Source organism: Netta rufina, assembly GCF_964035555.1.
Source record: "Netta rufina genome assembly, chromosome: 1".
In the NCBI taxonomy this organism is placed as follows: Eukaryota; Metazoa; Chordata; class Aves; order Anseriformes; family Anatidae; genus Netta; species Netta rufina.
The window spans coordinates 124,148,027-124,165,192 of record NC_140123.1 but is presented as its reverse complement, the minus strand read 5'-3'; the positions used below and the strand labels follow the sequence as shown (position 1 = coordinate 124,165,192).

At 39.5% G+C, this 17,166-nt stretch overlaps 1 protein-coding gene across 1 annotated transcript in view; it reads left to right on the top strand.

The window, feature by feature from the left end:
• MAN1A2 (mannosidase alpha class 1A member 2) overlaps positions 1-17,166 on the top strand; it is a 139,142-nt gene that overhangs the window by 29,960 nt on the left and 92,016 nt on the right. The gene's annotated exons all lie outside the window — the stretch shown is intronic.

The following is a 17,166-nucleotide window of genomic DNA, read 5'->3' as shown; positions in this document are numbered from 1 at the left end:
TTTAAGTGACTTGAAAACTGTGAGTTCATTTAAGTAGATCGCCTCATTTTCCTGTAAAACATTAAAACTAAGAAGTTGGCCTAAACTTCTGTTTTTGTGGCAGTCTATGCAATGGGAATTGCTGACTGTGATGCCATCTTTTCTACCTGTGAGATTCATTGCCCTCTTTTACCCTGATAATACGAACTTACTATTTATACCAGGCATTTTTCGGAATCTGTGTTTTTAGCTCATCTGATAGAAACATTATGGGACCTCCCCCCCAGTTCTGGTTAGTTTTATGCACCAAAGTCAGCTTAGCAGATAGAAATGGTTCAGGCCAGAAGTAGACAAGCACAAATGCTATTACTGAAGAATGTCTGGGGCCACAGCACTTGAAGATTTAACTCATGTAATCACTTACTTAGTTATCATCTGAATTTGATAAGCTCATTTTAAAAAAAAAAAAAAAAAGTCAGTCATAGGAGGGCTACAAAGCTGGTGAAGGGCCTAGAGGGGAAGATGTATGAGGAGCGGCTGAGGTCACTTGGCCTGTTCAGCCTGGAAAAGAGGCTGAGGGGAGACCTCATTGTGGTCTACAGCTTCCTCATGAGAGGGAGTGGAGGGGCAGGAGCTGACCTATTCTCCTTAGTCACCAGTGATAGGACCCACAGGAATGGTGTCAAGCTGAGGCAGGGGGGGTTCAGGCTGGACATCACAAAGAGGTTCTTCTCCGAGAGGGTGGTCGCACACTGGAACAGGCTCCCTAGGGAAGTAGTCACTGCACCAAGCCTGTCGGAGTTTAAGAAGCGGTTGGACTGCACACTTAGTCACATGGTCTAAACTTTTGGGCAGACCTGTGTGGGGCCAGGAGTTGGACTCAATGATCTTTATGGGTCCCTTCCAACTCTGTGTGTTCTATGATTCTATGCAGCTGTCCTAGCAATTGGGAAGTACAGCAGCTGGAGTATGTGACATGCTGTGGGTAGGTCACCCAAGTTAGAATTTTACTTAGAATATTAATGTTCACTGCTTAGCAAGAATGGATTTCATCTAATGAAAAACTGTTTATGCTTGTGGAGCTGTATGGCTATTTGAACCTACAGGTAGCAAACCCTTCCTGTGAAGTGGTGCACATTCCGTTGGTGACTATTGCAGAAACACTTTTGACTGAAGTTGTGCATATAGTGTTGGATCCCCTTGATGCTGCTTTGTTAGATTCCTTTCTCAAAGGACAGCACTGACTTGTGGACTTCAAAAGGCTGCTTTTCAAAACTGAGGAGCCCTCATATCCTGAGCCCTCACATCATATCCTGTGAGATTATACAGATAATTTAGTTTTATCAACTCTTGTTTGTAGGATGAAAATGAATGCTGAAATGATATGGTCATGCAGTTGTCAATTCTTCTTAATTTTAACTGGAGTTTACTGTATTTAAATACCTTTTGAGTTTACCACTGATGGATTTAATGGGTAGAATTAAAAGGAGTTAACCAAGTGATGTGAAAGCACTGAGCACAGCTAATAATGATGAACTAGCTTGAAGAAAACTAAAGTTCCTTTAGATCAAACCTAGAATTAAAGGGGAAGATTGATAATATGCATTACTGAGGTTGTTTTGTCAGAATGTATACATTTGAGAGGAGACAAAAATCTTCTAAGTTAACACAGAATAGTAATTTTCTTGGTGATAAAAATAAGTAGTGAAGTTTGGACAATTCTTTCTGTTTTAAATCTGCAGGTATAGTAATTTGTGGGTGGGGGAATCCAGAGTGATTTAACTGATAGCTCTCATGATTCTTACCTGCAGTTGCCATATATCTTGTGCTGTAAAAGGCTTATTACTTTTTTCTTTGTCAAAGTGTGAATCACATTGACAAGATGTTTAATTAAATAATTTGTCAATGGCTTGTGTTTTCTGAAGTGTGTAGCTTCTCATAGACAGACCAAAGATTCTGTGGAAGTAAGCTTTAGCTGGGTGAGTACTTCAGTTAGGATATCGTATCTTTGTGCTGAGCATTCTTTGCCAGTGTGACTATTGGACTTGAGCAGTCCAGGCTCTTACTAGTATGACGGAAACATTCTCTTTGTTGTGCGGATTGCCTTCATTGAGTCAGTCTTATCGGTACTGTGGCTGTCGAATGAATACCAGAATTTAAGTTCTTTGATGCAGCAGACTGTTTCTTCTACTCCTTCATGCATCTGACTGTAGAATACAGCACTAGAAGGTCTGCTAATGAGAATGGATGAATTGTAATGCTGATGAATGCGATGTTGTTTCAGTATTATTTGTGTGTGGCCTCTGTATCTACTTCTGTATTTTGGCATCTGCTGCATGCAGTGAATGTAATGTGGCTGAGGTAAAAACATGTATTGACAGTGTCAGATGAGTAATATTTTGCCTGAAACCTGCTCTTGGGCTATCGGTTGTATAACAGAATGCTTCAGTGATTCCAGAGATGCAATCCTACATCATGAAATATGCTGCAATCACTGCTGGTGTCTTCTCTTCCTGTTTTCCATAAACATTGTAGACTAATATAAACAGTCTTTGTAGATGAGATACAGATGTGTCAAAAAGAACAAGTTCTGGGAGATAATATCTTAGGCAGAGGTCTACATCAAGTGTATGTAGCATTTCTGATGTGCAATACAGTACGGTTGCCTGGATTAAGATGAAAAAAATTGCCTAGGGAAGTGTTTAGTGCTTATAGAGACTGATCGACAGGCTTCAGAGTTCTAGGTGGTCCTGAGGAGGCAATTGGCTCTTGTTTTGGTTTACTGTGAAGTGTGCTGATGCATATTTGAGGAACTTTGCTCTCAAAGAACAGCATTACGTTACTTAAATTCACAAAACAAATGTATGTAGCCTACTTCACCTAGTATCAAATTGTGAAAATGTAGACATGGGCAAGTTGATGGAGTCAATTTGTAACGTGAACATGGCTCTTTGCAGCTGGGAGGCAGACTAGTTTCTGTCACTGTTACAGAAAAAAAATATTGCTACATCTACTTCTTTCCAAACAACTAGAAACTTTGTGAAGTATTTTTTGATTACAGTATAAAAAGTAGTTTTGCAGTACTTTAAAATATTTTAGAAACAGTTTGATTTTCAAGAAAACATGCATAAATATAATTAGAAGATGTGTAACGCTGTTAAGAGTTTTGTAAAGCATTGAAAGCTGTATATAAGATGTTTACTGAGCACAGAGAGGGAAGCTTCTTGAGATCATGAAATAATCCAGAAACATAATCTGCATCTCCCGGTTTTAATTTTTTCTTTGGTTCGGATGTTTATATTTAGTGTTTCACTATATTCTCAATTGTAACTAATTCACAGAACTGTATAATTTGTCTATATTATTCTAACATTCTGTTAATTCAGTTATTTAATTATGGACCATTTTTGAGTTGATTATTTTTGATGTACAGTGACAATTTTGAGAGTTAAAGGTCTTCCCACCTGCTTACTATTCAAGCTTTGTAGCACTTCTCTAGTATACTTGACTGATTTAAAAAAGCTGTTTTTCAAAACCATAACAGCAATTACTATATTAAGAATAAAAGTCTGAAAGTCATTCTTGTTGCTACACTTTAGCTTAGTACGAACATTTTGTACTGATTTTTTCATACTAAGGTAAAGATTATAATAATTTTATACAAGGGTAGATGTGGCTTGTATAATCTTTCAAAAGATTTTGAGATTTTTTTTGAGGCTAATGTAAAGAAATTAAGAATAAAACTGGTCTTTTAGAAGTCATTGGCTTCTTTCTAAGTTAAATTAGATACATGTATTAATTGCATGAGCAGTAGGAATTTAGGAAGCTTAATTTCCATTATGTCCTTTAGTGTTCAGAATATTAATTTTTGCCACAGTTAAAATGTAATCACTATGGATATTGCACTGTTTTTAATGAGTTTTGGTTCCTTGAAGAGTTAAATTTTACCCCGTCAAATAAGGAAAATTTTCTTGAATTTTCTTCCGTTTTAAAATTTTCTTTCTTTTAACTCTTTGCACCCTATTCAGTTTTTTTCATTTCAGACTAACTTCACACTATTGCTTTACTGCCAGCACTCGTTTGGCAAAACAGGGTATTTAACGCAATAATTTAACCATTCCCATGCGGGTGTTTCTCTATATATCTTATTCTAAACATTGGAATGTTTATTTTTGATTGGAATGTTTATTTTGATCATGTCCATAAATGGTTGTTCTAAGAAGTGTTGAACTTATGGACATACAAGTTTTACATACAAGTCTGTTTGTATTGTATTACAATATTGTGTTTCCTGTGTGGGTTCTTCTCCACGGGTTGCAGCTCTGGCCTGGGGCCTGCTCCTGCAGGAGCTCTCCATGGGCCACAGCCTCCTCCAGGCCACATCCACCTGCTCGACCGGGGGCTCCTCCACCCATGGGGGGGCTGCAGTGTGCAGATCTGCTCCATGTGGGACCCACGGGCTGCAGGGGGACAGCCTGCTCCACCAGGGGCCTCTCCACAGGCTGCAGGGGAACTGCTGCTTCCTGCCTGCAGCACCTCCTGCCCTCCTGCTGAACTGACCTTGGTGTCTGCAGAGCTGTTATTTACTCTTTGCTCTCCCAGCTGCTGTTGTGCAGCAATATTTTTCCGTTTCTTGAATCTGCTCTCATAGAGGCACAAGCAGTGTCACTCATTGGCTCCGTTCTGGCCAGTGGTGGTTCAATTTTGGAGCTGGCTGAAACTGGCCCTTATCTGTCAAGGGCCAGATTCTGGACTCTCCTCAGAGAGGCCACCCCTGCAGCCGCCTGCTTCCAAAACCTTGCCATGTAAACCTGATGCAAAGGGACAATTGCTTCCCTAGTCCTGTTGACTACACTACTTCTGATACAAGCCAGGATGCCATTGACTTTATTGGCCACCTAGTCATACTGCTGGCTCATTTTCAGCCAGCTGTTGGCCCGTATTCCCAGGTCCCTTTCTTCCAGGCAACTTTCCAGCTACTCTTCCCTGGGACTTTACTGTTGCATTGGGTTGTTGTAATCTAAGTGCAGCACCTGGCATTTAGCTTTTTTGAATACCATACAATGGGATGTGCCCCATTGATCTAGACTATCCAGATCCCTCTGCCAAAGCCTTCCTACCTTCAAATAGATTAGTACTCCTGCCCAAGTTGGTATTATCTACAAACTTACTGAGTATGCACTTAATCCACTCATCAAGATTGTTGATAAAAATGTTAAAACTGGCCCCTATACTTAGCAATTGGGAACACCACTTTTGACCAGCTGCCAATCAGATTTAAATCCATTCACAACTATGCTTTGGGCCTGGCCATCCAGTCATTTTTTTTACCCATTAATCAGTACGTCTGTCCAAGCTGTGGGAAGCCATTTTCTATGGGAGAATGCTGTGGGAAACAACTGTTTTGCTGAAGTCCATGTAAGCAACATGCGGAGCCTTTCCCATATCCACTAAGCATACAGTCTTATCATAGAAGGAGATCAGGTTAGTCAAGCAGGACCTGACCTTTATAAACACCATGTTGACTGCATATGATCACCTGGTTGTCCTGCACATGTTGTGTGATGGCAGCAGAGATGATCTGCTCCATGACTTTCCCTGGCACTGAGATCAGACTGACAGGCCTCTAATTCTCCAGAGCCTGCTTCCTGCCTGTCTTGTAGGTGGGTGTCAAATTTTCTAACCTCCAGTCGTCTGGGACCTCCCCAGTTAGCCAGAACTTCTGATAAATTATTGAAAGTAGCTTGCTCATCAATTCTGCCAGCTCCTTCAGTACTCTTGTGTGGGTTCCATCTGGCCCATCAATTTTTGTGTGTTCAAGTGGTGTAATAGGTTGCTAACTGTTTTCCCTTGGATAATAAGGGCTTTATTCTGCTCCCTGCCTCTGTCTTCCAGCAAAGTGGGCTGGAAACCCTGAGAACAATTAGTCTCACTAATAAAGACCAAGGCAAAGAAGGCATTAAGTACCTCAGCCTTTTCCTTATGTCTTGTCACAATGTTGTCCCCCCATCCAATAATTAAAGTATATTTTCCTTAGTCATCCTTCTCTTGTTTATGTATTTATAAAAACATTTTTATTGTCTTTAACTACAGTAGCTAAGTTAAGTTCTAGCTGGGCTATGGTCCTTCAAATTTTCTCATTGCATAACCTCACAACATCTTCGTAGTTCTCCTGAGATGCCTTCTCCTTTTTACAAAGGTTATAAACTATCTTGTCCTTCTTTCTTGAGTTCCAGAAGAAGCTCTCTGTTCATCCAGACTGGTCATCTTCTCTGCTGGCACATAGGGATGGCCTGATCCTGTGCCTTCAAAATATCATTTCTAAATAATATCCAGCCTTCCTGGACACCTCTGCCCTTTAAAATTATTTTCCAAGGAACTCTGTTAGCCAGGTCCCTAACAGCCCCAAATCTGCTTTCCAAAAATGCAAAGTAGCAGTTCTGCTGACTGACCTGCTTTCTTCCTCAAGGATGGAGAGCTGTCATCTGATTGCTGTGCCTGAGATGGCCTCCAGCCATTACATCACCTATGAGACCTTCCTTTTTAACTAACAGGTCAAGTGGGGACATCTTCCCTAGTTGGCTCCCTCACTACCTGTGAGGAAGTTGTTCTCCACACAGTCAGGAAATGCCTTAGTCAGTTTCTTCTTTGCTGTATTGTGTTTCTAGCAGACATCTATGAAGTTGGAGTCTCCCATGAGAATGAGGGCTAGCAATCAGGACACTAGGGCTAGCAGTCATTTCCTAACTGCCTGTAGAATATTGTCTTTCTTCATTCTGGTTGGGTGTTCTATATATACTCTAACCACACTATCTACATTGTTTGCCCTTCCCCTGACTCCTACTCAGATACACTCATCACTTTCATCACCATATCTAAGCTCCATGCAGTCAGGACCTTTCCTAACGTATCCTCACTTCCTCTCTTTTCTTTCCTATCTCTTCTAAAGAGCCTGTAGCCATCCATCTCAGCACATCTCACTGAGGCCTGTGGTATCATAGCCCCGAGACTGGGCTAAAAATTCTGGTTTTCCTTGCTTGTTTCCTATGCAACCTGTATTTGTTTAGAGTGATCTAGGTTGGGACTCTGCTGAAACTGACTTACTGTCTGGTGTTCCTTTTTGTTCTTCTTCAGGTGCCTCAGGACCTGCTGGAGGGACAATGCGGCAGGGCTTAAGCAATCTAAGTAGTTTCTAGAGTGTATTGATGATAATTTCCTCACCCAGGTGGTAGAGGAGTCAGTGAGTAGAGGTGTTCTGCTGGACCTCATACTCATCAAGGGGATTGTTGGGGGATGTGGTCGAAGGCAGCCTTGACTTCAGTGACTATGAGAAAGTGGGGTTCAGGATTCTGAAGGGAGGGAGCAGGGCAAAAAGCAAGATGGACTTTAGGAGAGCAGACTTTGATCTCTTCAGGGATCTGCTTGGTAGAGTAGCATGGCATGAAGCTCTAAAGGGAAGAGAAGCCCAAATAAGCTAGTTAATATTCAAGGATTATCTCCTAGTTCAAGAAATATATCTCCTGTCAAATAGGAAGTTAAGCAAAAATGCTTGGAGACCTGCATGGTACAAACAGGGAACTCCTGGCCAAACTCAAACACAAAAACAAAGCGCACAAAAGGTAAAAGCAAAGATGGGTAACCCAGAATGAGTAAGAGACACTGTCAAAGGATGCAGAAATGGGGTTAAGAAAGCCAATGCCCACATAGAATTGAATCTGGCAAGTGATGACAAAGATGACAAGAAGGGCTTCTTTAAGTGCATAGATGACAAACAGAATACTAAGGAAAATGTGGACCCATTCCTGAAGGAGACGGGAGATCTGGTTATACAAGAGATGGAAAGAGACAATGTACTGAATACCTTCTTTGCCTGTCTTTACCAGTAAGACTGGCCTTCAGGAATCCAAGGCATGGGAGGTCACAGAGAGACTGAAGCAAGGACAACGTAGCTTAGTGAAAGAGGGTCAGGTCAGGACACACTTAAGTGAACTGGCCGTACATAAGTCCATGAGCCTAGACATGATGCACCCATGAGTGATGAGGGAGTTGGCTGATGTCATTGTGAAACCTCTCAGTAGTCTTAGATTAATTGTGGCATCTAGGAGAAGGTCCTAAAGGCTGGAGGATAGCAAATGTCACTACCATCTTCAGAAAAGAAGACCCAGGAAGCTATAGGCTAGTTGGCCTCACCGTGATTCTTGGGAAGGTGATGGAACAGCTAATCCTGGAAACTGTTCTCAGGCCTGTGAAGGACAAGCAGACAATTGGGATAGCTCATGTAGATGCATGAAGAGGAAGATGTGCTAGATAAACTTTTACAATGGAATGACTGGGCTAGTATATGAGGGGAAAGCAGTGGATATTGTCTACCTTGACTTCAGGAAAGCTTTCAGAACTGTACACAGTAAGATCCTCACAGAGAAACTGTTGAAGTATGGGCTGGGTGAGCAGACAATGTCATGGATTGAAAAGTGGCTGCTGAATGTTTGAGCCCAGAGTGTGGTGATCAATGGTGTGGTCTAGTTGGAGGCCAGTTAATTACCAATGCACCCCAGGGATCAGTACTGGGTCAAGTCTTGTTAAAAATCTTCATTAATAGTCTGGGTGATAGAGCAGAACATGCCCTGAATTAAGTTTACAGACCACACAAAAGTAGTAGCCGAAACACCAGAGTGTTGGTTGTGCTGCCATCTAGAGGGGACTTGGAGAGGCTGGAGAAATGGGCTGATAAAAACCTCATGAAGTTCCAGGGGAAGTGTGAAGTCTTGCACTTGGGGGGAACAACACTATGCTGGAGGAGAGCCCAGTGGTGAGCTGTGAAGATGATTGAGGACCACCTCTCATCTGAGGGAAAATTGAGAAAGCCTTGACTTTTTAACGTAGAGAAGACAGAGAGAGTGTGTGTGGGGGGTTTTAGATCTCATCAATGTGTATAAATGCCTGAAGGAAGGGGCAGAGACAGGCATTTTTTAGTTTATTTATTTATTTATTTATTTTCCCCTGTGGTGCCCAGTGCCAGGGCAAGAGGTAGTGAACACAAACACAGGAGGTTCCCCCTGAACATAAGGAAATACTTCTTTACTGTGAGGGTGTCTGAGCACTGGCACAGGTTGCCTAGTTAGGTTACAGAATCTCTCTCCTTGAACAGGTTTCTAAAGCTGTCTGGACATGGTCCTGGGCAACGTGCTCTCAGTGACCCTACTTGAGTAAGACCAGATCACCTTCAGAGGTCAATTCCAACTGCAACCGTTCTGTGAAGTCTGTTAGCTAAGCCTGTCAACTGGTAGAAAGCTTTACCAGAATGGAACAAACATGCAGTTTAAGTAAATAGAGTGAAATAGTTTGTATGTTCTAGGTTTCAAAGGTATGCTAGCAAGTCTGAGAGTTCTCTGAAGCTTTTGTTCTACTTGTTCTGCATTCATTATGAATTGTAATCATGTAATTAGGCAGTACTAATTATGCATAGAACCTTTTTCAGCTCAAAGGGTCGGTGTTGTTCACAGAATAAGCCACTTCTGAAGTTAATGGAGGTTCTGGCTGTGTAGCATGCTTGCTCCTTGTTCACAAACTTATTAAGCTTCACGACAAAGACTTGAAAGGAGATGCTTTATTAGTATCTGACAAGTTGATACAGCAAGACTTTGGTTTTATTCCTGCTTCTGTCGTAGCTTTTTTGGCAAAACATTGAGCAAGCCTCTTAATCAAAAGTTGTTGGAAGTCATCTTTAACTGTCCCCTATGCACCCTGGATGCCCATTTTATAGCATCTGACACCTGCAGAATGCTGAGTGTGGATGACATCGCATGAGTGAGGAACAATGCTCTGACTGGAGTTCTGCCAGTGAACTTAATCTGTTTTTCAGCAAAACTTAAAGCATATTGTCTTTTTAAAATGTGAATTCCAATATGCTACCTTTTAGAAGGGAGGTATTTATTTATTTAGAGGGGGAATAATTTATTTCATATTAGCAGAGGCAATTTCGGAAACACTTATAAGAATGTGCCAAGAAGAGAGATGATTAAAATGTATTTTCATCATGGTCTTTGGATGATGCTCAAGAGGCTGCTAACAATGTTGAGAAGTAACAGCTTTATAAGCAGCAAAACTAATGGTTTCCCATGTCTTTCTGACCTACATATCCTTATACCACCCTCTGCTTCTCTCTCATGCACACATTGCTGTGAACTTCCTCTTATCTTCTTATTTGACTGCATGAATCGCAATGTGTTTTGTGCCTGGTTTAGAGATACCTGTATGCTAAATGTTGTCCCTTTGAATGAATAAAGGAATGGATTATAACTGCCTTTCTCTCAGCTGGGGTACTCATTACTGTCCATCTTCCTTACAGAGACATTGATTTCTTATTTTTTCACAAAAAGTAGAGGTCTCAAATGCCTGGTTCCTCCAATTCTGTGAAATCAAGTTTGAAATTAGACAATGGATTCAAAGGCTACTGCAAATGTATGTGGTGAGTGACAATTACATAGACAGGAAGATTGCCTAAGCCTTACTCTCTTAAGAAATCATCTTAAAAAGAATAAGTATCCATTACCTGAGTTCTGTTTTGTGTGCTTATTGAGAAAAGAGCCGTGCTGGAGAAAAGACCTATACATGATTAAATATTTCTTTCATGCTTCATAACTCCTGTTTTCATAGTTAACTGTTCATATGACTTCCATTGCTGAATCTCGTTTATTTTCTGTAATTGCAGTGTTTCTGATGTAGCCAAATTGGCCTCCTTTTTTTGAGTGTGGGACTTCTTTCAGCATTTAAAAATATATTTTAGCTGTTTCTTTACTGAAACTTACATACTTTCCTTAGCTGACACCACAGTGTATTTGTTTTCAGTCAGCGTATTCAGACTGCTACTTGGTTAGGACATCGCGTTTTTTAGTATATATTTTGTGAAGTTTTTTGCACTGCATTTTATATCTTACTGCTTCTGGCTTTGATCATAATAAAAATGAAGTGCAATAAGTATCGTGACCTACTTTTTTTTTTTAGTATTTAAGGTAACACTCCCTACATGTGTGTGCATATGTTTTAGTAAGTGGTTCTGTTTCAACACTCTTGAAATATTCTGGATCCTCATGTGTAATTCAGCATATTGGGAACAGCTATGTTGGCTTCAAACTAGTTTCACTGTACTTCTTTGATGATGTTCATCTTTACTAAATAAGTGAAATCTACGTAAAGTAAGGATGAACTCTTCCTCATCAAGACATAGGATTGTCTGTTGGTAAACTAATTTTCAATGTCTTTATCAGATTGAAAGTTGTGTGATCAGCACTTTGGCCAGTACAGGCAAGTTAGGAATGGCCCCGCACTGATTTGCATCCTGACATGCTGGTGATTGTACAAAAAAATCCGAATTTTAGCAGTTGTAAAACCTAATTTATGTATGTGACTATGTCTGTTTGTATCTTGGTGTATTCGTTCTGCTCCAACAGGAGGAGGAGGATAAAACTTTTTCTCAGTGGGTAGCTGGTGCAGTATTTCAGCTGCATATCCTAGATAGTTTGCTTTGGCTGGTAACTTAAAATGTGCTACTAATGAAAAATGCAAGTTTGAGTGTTTGAAGGTATTCAAAAAAACAAATCAAGTTGCAGCAATTGCAGAATTTTCTAGTACTCTTAAATTATTGGAAACATTAAAAATTCAAGAACGTCTTCATTTTTAAAAGTAACTTCTTTCAGACTTCTTTCATTATGAAAAGAACCTGTCTTTCAACAATGAACTAACACACAGTATTGAAAATTTATAAATGCAAAGTAAAATAAAAGAAACAAGGAAATGCTTCATTTTCCTGTTACAATCAGCCAAACAGAAGTGAGTAAAACCCCAGGTAAACTACTTATTGTCAGAACTGCTGAGTCAAAAAGCTTCAAAAAGCTTCACAGAGGTTACACCTCTGTGATAGCATATTTAAGAAAGGCAAAAAACCTGCTGCACAACAGCAGGAGGGACCCCACGTTGGAGCAGATACAGAAAATGACTGTGAAGGAGCAGCAGAGACGGAAGTGTTAAGGACTGACTGCAGCCACCATTCCCTGTTCCCCTGTGCCACTTGGAGGGAGGAGGCAGAAGAAGGTGGATGAGAGGGGGAAGTTTGTAGTTTGTTTTTATTTTCTCACTGTTCTAGTCTGCTAGTGATGGGCAATAAATTGCGATGATCTTCCTATGCTGAGTCTGTTTTGCCCATGATGGTAATTGAGTGATCTCCATGTTCTTATCTCAACCCTTGAGCCCTCTCCATTGTTTTTTCTCTCCCTTCCCCTTTGAGGGGGGGAGTGAGAGAGCGGCATAGTAGAGTTCAGCTGCCCAGCAGAGTAATACTACCACAGTAGTGTTATGATCAACTTAGCTGACATGGAGATTTGGAGTAGAAAACTGAGACCTGACTGAAGAATCGCAGAAAAATCTAGGGATACTGAGTGATTCTTATCTCCCCTTTTATTTCTCAGGTAAATAGAAAATGATGCATATTGAGACTGAGAAGGAAAGAAATTAGAACTTCACGCTTAAAAAATCACCTAATACCTTGTCATATTACCACTTGAGAATGAGAACTTGTGACTGTAGTAGTTATTTGGAAAGGTCACCGTAGTGCTTAATAGCAGACAAAAAGCAAACCTTCAGTATTTTAGGAAGGGAGAACAAAACAGGCAAGGTTCTTTTGTTTGTGTATGAACTAAGGTGCTTCTGCATCTTGCATGCTTCATGTAGTTCTAGTCTTTCACTTTAAAAAAGGGTATGGTAAAACTGTCAGAAGTACAGGAGTAAGCTGGTGAAGATAATTAGATTGCCTGAAAAGGCAAGAGTTAGAACACTGAAGAAAAACTACTTTCTAGTGGTTGCTTTGCAGTCCTGTTACAAAGGTAGTCTGTGAGGTTTTAGTTTTCTGGACACAGGATGAGTAAACCTGTGACAACCATTTTCTCTTGAAACAATGAAGATACAATTTCAAAAATATGGATTCATCATGTTAAAAAAAAAAAAAAAGTGTTTTTGTATTGCTTACATACATTTGAGTACTCATTCCACTTCTGTAAGCTTTCCAAGTTTAGGCCATTTACATCTACTGTTCTGGTTTCACCATTTGAAGTACTGTCCCCTTAGATGGGGACAAACAAGTTTCCCATGTTACATTAATTTAATAAACGTTATTTTTTCAATTTAGTAATGGATCTGTTACTATGCTTATCACTAAATGAAGAAAACCCAGCTTTCTGTGCTCTTCAGGAACGTGTTCCAAACAGATGCTTTCAGTAGCAATGTTCAGATATGCATGACAGAGGTATAGGCTGATGCCAGAAGTAATTTCTGTTTAGGTAGAAATTTGTAGCTCCCACAAGAGTAAAATAATAATTTTTCTAATTTTCTTCAAACATAAGACTATCTATACAATGAAAAGATCATTGCTCAATTGAACCTCCAGAAAGTAATCTCCACAGACACTAGGAAAGTGCTTATTAATTTTTAATCTGCCAATTGAGCAATAAGCTTCTCTAGCAAGTCCTTTGCTAATTTAAAAACAGAAGTTAGAGGTGTCTTATATAATCTTTTGAAATCGTTCTCTTAACCAGAATATGTTCCTTTGAAAGCAAAGCCTATTTGTTGTCTGTTATGTATATTCCTGATGGATGGCAATGAAAAGATAGATTTTTAGGTACAACCATTCTTTGCAATTTCCTGATAAATGGCTTTATTTGCTTATTTCTTAGGACTCTGATTTAGTTTTCTAATTTGAAGTGTCTGCCCTTTTTCAGGGAGTGGAAAGGGACTTTTAGAAATAACAATATAGAATACAGATTGTTTTAACACACTGCTGTAGTGATGGGACTTCCTGACAAAATTCGCTTTCATCACTGTAGCCTCCTTTTACTGTTAAAACTGTGGTTTTGTTAAGACACATTACCGCTCTGCTGTTATAAAATACTGATTTCTCAGCAACTGCAGAGGATCAGATCCAATGAACAAGGCATATGCGTTCTAAAGTCAGTAAAAATATCTAGATATGGTGTACCTACAAAAGCAGTTTCATTTGAGACATATCCCACTTCTTGCCATTCTGGCTTTATAGTAGCAGAGTCCAAATCCACTTGTTTGGTAGAATCATCAAGCTGTACATGCAATGCTGTCTTGCTGACTTGTATTTTGGGTGCGTCCCATGATAAACATTTTCAAGACTGGTATTCAGTGAACCTATTCCATATGAATCATTTTCCTGTCAAAAGTAAGATCTGTCATCTGGAGTTAATAGAACCAGTGAGAATTCCATCAGTAAAAACATTCATTCTTGGGTGGCCACATGACAAGATCTTCATATTATACACCATCAAATCCAAGGGCTTGCTTTGGCAAACTGTTTTCTGGTGTGGAAATCTCAGCTATAGAAATTTCCACTTCTCATTTGACAGAATTATTAATGCATCCTTGGACAAGTTGATTTTTTTTTTCTTTCAAATAGTTGAGCTTACATTTCTCCTGTAATGGCTTCTTGAAAGGGTGTTTTTTTGTTTTTGTTTTGTGTTTTTTTTTTCCTATTAAATATTTTTACCTTCTTTCTATCACCGTTAGTGCTGATGTTCCAGTCAGTGTCTGAAACAAGACCTGCAACTGCCTACTGGCAACTATAATTCAGTATTTGCAAATTTCATTACATAAATGCTTTCTGGCATAATTGTAGAGATAATCTGGCTTTTCAGATCAAGAGGTCATTGCTTATACTTCATGAGCCAAAGTGGCATCCTCTGTTAAAGTTTTAGCTGGCAGCGGGTTACATCTTCTCCTGTCTTCTCACAAGCTTCTGCCTGCACAACTACTTCCAGTTATATAGGTGTTATATCTACAGTATATCTTGCTACCACTTCTGGCAACAGCAGAAATCCTATGTTGTTATTAGATCTCTTGGTACATGATCCTTACAGAACTTGTGTACAGGAGCTATGGGGCTTCTCCCTTACATGTAATGTGCAGTTATCTGCTAACCAGATATAATCAAGTATTTACTCATTTAGTGGTAGAAAAGAGCATCACATTGTGTGCCTGAATAATGTTCAGTATTCATTTGGAAAAGATCATTTGACTTGCTAGTGTAAAAATGTTAAGAAGATTCTTGGGGAATTATAATACCATTTGATTTGTATCCTGTTTGGGAGAGGCAGAGGTGACAGGAAAGACACCTGTTCATGTTTATGAAAGTAGCTTAGTCTCTACAAGATATGATTTCCTTTCTCAAAATCTTAGGTGATGCAGTCAGCTATGCCTTAGTCTTGTGTTTGGCAGTGGTTTTGGTCTCAGTAGTGTTTTCCTAAGTTACTTTTCCATTAATGGATGAATCTGGTGAAACTGATTCCTTTAAAATTTCTATCTTTCTTGAATTTTATCTTAGGAAAAATTATGTCTTAGGAACTTACAGATATAAAAACATGTTAGGTAGTGGTGGATTTTGTTTTAGCCCTTTGTAATGTCTGTAGTTTCCTCAGAGCTAAAAAAAAAAAATCTGCAAACAAAAAATCTGTACCAAAATCTACACCTTCTCCTCAGACCCCCAGTAGGCATAGCAAGTGGGGACAGTAGAATATTCCATGGTTAACATTCTGCCATGAAGAAACAATTTATTGCTCTTGGTTTTGGGCTTAGCCAATTTTTGTTCTATACTATTGTATGTCTACACTTTGTCTGAAATTTTTACAGAGCTAAAACATTAGTGGTCATTTATTCTTCATCATGAAATATTTCATTGATACATTCCAAGGTCTCAAAGCTCAACTCCCCTTTTTTCGGAAAGAGGTTGGTTAGAGCTGTCATGTCACGATCACCTTGTTATGTAGATATCCATCTATTATCAAACTGAGATAAGAGCTCAGCTTCTTTAGCTCTATCCTGTAGTGCCTTCTAAAAATTCAGGTCTTTTTTTCCTTTTTCACAAGATAATGTTTTTAGGAGTGTCTTGTTTCAGTTTTGAGCAGGACAGTTCAGGAAGACTGACTGTCCTGTCCCGTCCTGACTGGATAAAGAATCAAGCAGCCCCAGTCTCATAGCTGATCTTGCTTTGAGCAGGGGGTTGGACTGGAGACATTTCAAAGTCCCTTCCAGCATGAATGAAGCTGTGGTTCTTGACTGTATGATCTTTAGTAAACATATGTCTATGTATATATATACATATGTGTATATAAATTGTGGATTGATTCTGGATAATGTTAGTAAGAGCTCTCAGAAGAAGTTCTGCACTACCTATGATCAGGATTTTACTGCATTTTCTAGTAGCTATTAATTGATCAATTAGTGAAGTGCTTAGTAAACACTGAAGAATCTGTCAATATTAATGAAATGTCTCCTCTCTCCTTTTAGGGTAATATTTGCATATGCTTTTTCTTACAAGTTCATGACCAAAAACAACAAAAAAAAGACTAATTGTTCGTCAGAATCTTAATAATGTGAAAACTGAGAACAACCATATAGGTTGTCTTGGCATGGTGCACAGTAGGAGTGGGACCAATGCCATCTTGAGAGGGATATCTGTGCCTCGGTTGATGTCAGTTTAACACAGGAGCATGTTCTGTATGTTCACCTCTGCTCTGTTTCAAGTTATTGTCTGGGCATGAGCTGACTCCCTTCAAGCTTCTCATGTGTTAGTTTATGTTCAAATGAATTATGGCTGTGAGGGTTGGACGAGAATCTCTTGATGGTTATAGAGAGACGGGGACTTCATGGTTTGCATATCCCAGTAGGCAGCTTGGATACAGTTTAAAACGCTTGGGTTTACTGGATGCTGACTTCCTCTAAAAGAGAGCTGGTGTCTTGCTTCTATGTGAGCTAGTGCTAATAGGGCAAATGACTCCGTCTTACTTCTTAGCTGACATCTACTTGTCCCTTCATATTTTCTGTGAACATGGTGACCCTCAAATTACAATAAGAAAAACTATATTCCTGTAAATCATGGCATTTCCTTGTCCTGATATAATCAGCTTCTTAAAGGGTTAGTATAGGTCTACAAGTCGCATTAGCATAGTTTTTCCTCTTAGGGAACATTTCTCCAACTTGCGGATATTGTGATTTAAGTTCTGTACATTTGTGGAGGCTTTTGTTTATTTTAACAATATTTTAATATCAATTTTGAAGACATGATAGAAAAATAAGTTATATATAACACTGTGGATACAGCTGCATGGCTGTTGATTG